This window comes from Drosophila mauritiana, unplaced genomic scaffold (assembly GCF_004382145.1).
Source record: "Drosophila mauritiana strain mau12 unplaced genomic scaffold, ASM438214v1 U_290, whole genome shotgun sequence".
Lineage (NCBI taxonomy): Eukaryota > Metazoa > Arthropoda > Insecta > Diptera > Drosophilidae > Drosophila > Drosophila mauritiana.
In genome coordinates this window covers 87,658-93,657 of record NW_022881428.1, presented here as the reverse complement: position 1 = coordinate 93,657, position 6,000 = coordinate 87,658, and the positions used below count along the sequence as shown (strand labels likewise).

Genomic DNA, 6,000 nt, shown 5'->3' with positions numbered 1-6,000 from the left:
ACCATATGATATGACTTACGAATTACAGAAAAATACTCCCCCTCTGCTCGCAATTACCCCAGACCTTAAGAGAGTCATAGTTACTCCCGCCGTTGACCCCGCGCTTACTTGAATTTCTTCACTTTGACATTCAGAGCACTGGGCAGAAATCACATTGTGTCAACACCCGCTAGGGCCATCACAATGCTTTGTTTTAATTAGACAGTCGGATTCCCCAAGTCCGTGCCAGTTCTGAATTGATTGTTAATTGATAATCGTTATAATTGATAAGAACTAATTGGTTTAACCCAAATAGTATTCTTAAAAATTTTAGCAAGAAAGTTCCACAATTGGCTACGTAACTAAACTATCCGGGGAACAAGTAACTAACATAAATGCTAGAAACTCTATTTACCCAGAACGAGCACATAAACCATGTTTTGTTTCCCAATCAAGCCCGACTATCTCAATCTTCAGAGCCAATCCTTATCCCGAAGTTACGGATCTAATTTGCCGACTTCCCTTACCTACATTATTCTATCGACTAGAGACTCTTCACCTTGGAGACCAGCTGCGGATATTGGTACGGCCTGTTGAGAAGTTTGCGTGTCCCCACCATAAATTTTCAAGGTCCGAGGAGAAAATATCGACACAACAGTATATGTCATGCTCTTCTAGCCCATCTACCATATCTCTCTGCGAAAGACTTCCATGGTAGTACGGCTATAAAACAGAAAAGAAAACTCTTCCGATATCTCTCGACGGCTTCTTTATGGTCGTTCCTGTTGCCAGGATGAGCACGAGGCCCATATTTAATAACAAACGGATACTCAACAGGTTACGGAATTGGAACCGTATTCCCTTTCGTTCAAAATTATTCAAGTGTGTATATATTCGCTTTGTTTATATAGTTAGGCATTTTTGTTTTACTTGAAAATTTTCGGCTTTCGCCTTGAACTTAGGACCGACTAACTCGTGATCAACCACTGTTCACACGAAACCCTTCTCCACTTCAGTCCTCCAAGGTCTCATTCGATTATTTGCTACTACCACCAAGATCTGTACCAATGGCAGCTCCATGCAGGCTTACGCCAAACACTTCTACGCATACCATTGTACCTTCCTACTCACTAAAGTTTCAAAATTTATATCACAAGTAATATAAATCATCTACTTTAGCGGTAATGTATAGGTATACAACTTAAGCGCCATCCATTTTAAGGGCTAGTTGCTTCGGCAGGTGAGTTGTTACACACTCCTTAGCGGATTTCGACTTCCATGATCACCGTCCTGCTGTTTTAAGCAACCAACGCCTTTCATGGTATCTGCATGAGTTGTTAATTTGGGCACCGTAACATTACGTTTGGTTCATCCACAGCGCCAGTTCTGCTTACCAAAAGTGGCCCACTGGGCACATTATATCATAACCTTGAACTTCATATCAGAAAGTTAAGGTTCTTACCCATTTAAAGTTTGAGAATAGGTTAAGATCGTTTCGACCCTAAGGCCTCTAATCATTCGCTTTACCAGATAAGATTATTTTATATAATATTAAAATGCACCAGCTATCCTGAGGGAAACTTCGGAAGGAACCAGCTACTAGATGGTTCGATTGGTCTTTCGCCCCTATACTCAATTCTGACAATCGATTTGCACGTCAGAACTGTTTCGGTCTTCCATCAGGGTTTCCCCTGACTTCAACCTGATCAAGTATAGTTCACCATCTTTCGGGTCACAGCATATATGCTCAAGGTACGTTCCAGTTAGAGGCATAAATAATATAAATATACATTATACATAACTATATAGAACGCCCCGGGATTGTGTTAATTAGCTATAAATAGCTAAAAAACTAATCCCATTATTAGTCAAGTTAATTACGCTATTAGGTTTACATCCCAATAACTTGCACATATGTTAGACTCCTTGGTCCGTGTTTCAAGACGGGTCCCGAAGGTATCCTGAATCTTTCGCATTGTTAATCATACAAGAGCATATAATAAACACAAAAATCAATGATAATTATGCCATTATATAATTCCGAAAAATTAACGCTCTGTAATAATATAAATCTATCAGCACTTTATCAAATTAATAACATTTATTCTGTGTTAAAATGCAAGCAATTTAATTGGAATAAACTATAAGTTATATTTTATGATAAATTTGGGATATGCTAATAGATTACAATGTCCTTATATGGAAAAAATGCACATTATTCTTAATATATTATTTAAATATTACAATTTTAATGATGAATTTTCCATAACGGATATTCAGGTTCATCGGGCTTAACCTCTAAGCAGTTTCACGTACTGTTTAACTCTCTATTCAGAGTTCTTTTCAACTTTCCCTCACGGTACTTGTTTACTATCGGTCTCATGGTTATATTTAGTTTTAGATGGAGTTTACCACCCACTTAGTGCTGCACTATCAAGCAACACGACTCTTTGGAAACATCATCTAGTAATCATTAACGTTATACGGGCCTGGCACCCTCTATGGGTAAATGGCCTCATTTAAGAAGGACTTAAATCATTAATTTCTCATACTAGAATATTGACGCTCCATACACTGCATCTCACATTTGCCATAGACAAAGTGACTTAGTGCTGAACTGTTTTCTTTTCGCTCGCCGCTACTAAGAAAATCCTTGTTAGTTTCTTTTCCTCCCCTAATTAATATGCTTAAATTCAGGGGTAGTCCCATATGAGTTGAGGTTGTATATATAACTATTTTTTGCCATAAATTCTTTATATATAAATGATAAAACAATCAATTAAATTCGTTATAAATAGTTCCAATAGTTCTTGTAAGCAAAGTTATTTTTTATCATTTAACGAACCAACGAAGAATAATAACAAAACCAAGATTTTTCTTTTTCCGAATCATTAATAAGAGACAATTCTAGATGAAAAATATTTCAATTTTTTATGCTAGACATTTCTCAGTATTATTTGATTGAAAAAGAAATATTTCTCTTCGTTTTTCACATTCAAATGTGAGATAATGTTTTTCATTTCTTTTTTAATATTATGAATAAAATCATTATTTAATCCAATAATATACCATATGCTTATAAAAAATTTATAAACAACTTAATTAGCATAGTCTTACAACCCTCAACCATATGTAGTCCAAGCAGCACTATAAAATTAATTAAAGTACATAACAGCATGGACTGCGATATGCGTTCAAAATGTCGATGTTCATGTGTCCTGCAGTTCACACGATGACGCACAGTTTGCTGCGTTCTTCATCGACCCATGAGCCGAGTGATCCACCGCTTAGAGTTTTATAATTCATTTTTATATAATATCAATATTGTTTTTATTGAAAGAAATTAAAAATACACCATTTTACTGGCATATATCAATTCCTTCAATAAATTATTTTTATACCTAAAAATAAATGTTGCGATATGTCTTAGTTTCATATAAGCATTATGTATCATAAAAATCTGGTTATGGTTTGCTATTTTGGGTGACACATACTGCAAAATTTATATAAAACATTAACCTGATGGATGACAGGTACAAACATTGTATATTTTAGGTTGTTGCATTAGCCAACGTATGCTCATAACATAGAACAATACATTCGCAACGCGTGTATATTATGGTCCATATACACACACACTTATTTGAATACCACATTCAAAATTATTTTAATTTTAATTCGACTTCTACTTTCAAATTTTGTTCAGTTTCTTCGATTTCCATTTTCGAGAATTTGTTTTTATAGGAAACGCCATTGTTGTAGTAGGTACTGCCACAAATACGCAACAACATTAATAATGTTAAAGTCTTTTTATGAGGTTGCCAAGCCCCACATATAAAATAAAAGCCATCTTCATTTTATTTGACTTTAACTTTTGATTCCGTGGAATCATTTTGTAATATTTTTATTTTGGTAAATTGTATTATTTGTATTATAACAAATGTTATTAACGATAAGGATATTATACAATAATGATCCTTCCGCAGGTTCACCTACGGAAACCTTGTTACGACTTTTACTTCCTCTAAATAATCAAGTTCGGTCAACTTTTGCGAAACAACCGTAACACGCAAGGCGTCACAGTGATCACGTCCGGAGACCTCACTAAATAATTCAATCGGTAGTAGCGACGGGCGGTGTGTACAAAGGGCAGGGACGTAATCAATGCGAGTTAATGACTCACACTTACTGGGAATTCCAAGTTCATGTGAACAGTTTCAGTTCACAATCCCAAGCATGAAAGTGGTTCAGCGGTTTACCCGGACCTCTCGGTCTAGGAAATACACGTTGATACTTTCATTGTAGCGCGTGCAGCCCAGGACATCTAAGGGCATCACAGACCTGTTATTGCTCAATCTCATTATTGCTAGACGCAATTTGTCCATTTAAGAAGCTAGTGTCCTTATAATGGGACAAACCAACAGGTACGGCTCCACTTACATAAACACATTCAAACACAATAAACATTTTACTGCCACCATGAATGAAGGCTACATAAGCTTCAGCACCATAATCCTGAAGATATCTATTTAATATATTTGAGTCTCGTTCGTTATCGGAATTAACCAGACAAATCACTCCACGAACTAAGAACGGCCATGCACCACCACCCATAGATTCGAGAAAGAGCTATCAATCTGTCTTACACACTTATGTTCGGACCTGGTAAGTTTTCCCGTGTTGAGTCAAATTAAGCCGCAGGCTCCACTCCTGGTGGTGCCCTTCCGTCAATTCCTTTAAGTTTCAGCTTTGCAACCATACTTCCCCCGGAGCCCAAAAGCTTTGGTTTCCCGGGAAGCGACTGAGAGAGCCATAAAAGTAGCTACACCCAATTGCTAGCTGGCATCGTTTATGGTTAGAACTAGGGCGGTATCTGATCGCCTTCGAACCTCTAACTTTCGTTCTTGATTAATGAAAACATCTTTGGCAAATGCTTTCGCTTAAGTTAGTCTTACGACGGTCCAAGAATTTCACCTCTCGCGTCGTAATACTAATGCCCCCAAACTGCTTCTATTAATCATTACCTCTTGATCTGAAAACCAATGAAAGCAGAACAGAGGTCTTATTTCATTATCCCATGCACAGAATATTCAGGCATTTGAAGCCTGCTTTAAGCACTCTAATTTGTTCAAAGTAATAGTACCGGCCCACAATAACACTCGTTTAAGAGCACTAGTGCAGGTTTTTAAATAGGAGGAACATATGAAAAAATACAAGTATTTAATCACATATAAGAACTCCACCGGTAATACGCTTACATACATAAAGGTATAGTACTAACCACAATTGTAAGTTGTACTACCCGTATGAAGCACAAGTTCAACTACGAACGTTTTAACCGCAACAACTTTAATATACGCTATTGGAGCTGGAATTACCGCGGCTGCTGGCACCAGACTTGCCCTCCAATTGGTCCTTGTTAAAGGATTTAAAGTGTACTCATTCCAATTACAGGGCCTCGGATATGAGTCCTGTATTGTTATTTTTCGTCACTACCTCCCCGAGCTGGGAGTGGGTAATTTACGCGCCTGCTGCCTTCCTTAGATGTGGTAGCCGTTTCTCAGGCTCCCTCTCCGGAATCGAACCCTGATTCCCCGTTACCCGTTGCAACCATGGTAGTCCTAGATACTACCATCAAAAGTTGATAGGGCAGACATTTGAAAGATCTGTCGTCGGTACAAGACCATACGATCTGCATGTTATCTAGAGTTCAACCAATATAACGATCTTGCGATCGCTTGGTTTTAGCCTAATAAAAGCACATGTCCCATAAGGTTCATGTTTTAATTGCATGTATTAGCTCTAGAATTACCACAGTTATCCAAGTAACTGTTAACGATCTAAGGAACCATAACTGATATAATGAGCCTTTTGCGGTTTCACTTTTAATTCGTGTGTACTTAGACATGCATGGCTTAATCTTTGAGACAAGCATATAACTACTGGCAGGATCAACCAGAATAATGTTTTTCCTTCATATTCCATTCATATATTTTGAATCGAAATAAGCAATATAATAGA

The 6,000-nt window shown here is 37.2% G+C and overlaps 2 non-coding genes and 1 pseudogene across 2 annotated transcripts; all 3 read right to left on the bottom strand.

Annotated features, from left to right (window-relative positions):
• LOC117149701 lies at positions 1–2,702 on the bottom strand (annotated as a pseudogene; the record flags this gene model as incomplete).
• Positions 2,703–3,095: 393 nt separating this feature from the next.
• On the bottom strand, positions 3,096–3,274 carry LOC117149702. Its single transcript, XR_004460463.1, has one exon. It is a non-coding gene; the product is annotated as a 5.8S ribosomal RNA (ribosomal RNA).
• Positions 3,275–3,948: 674 nt separating this feature from the next.
• LOC117149691 lies at positions 3,949–5,941 on the bottom strand. The gene has a single exon (XR_004460457.1). It is a non-coding gene; the product is annotated as a small subunit ribosomal RNA (ribosomal RNA).
• Positions 5,942–6,000: the final 59 nt, after the last annotated feature.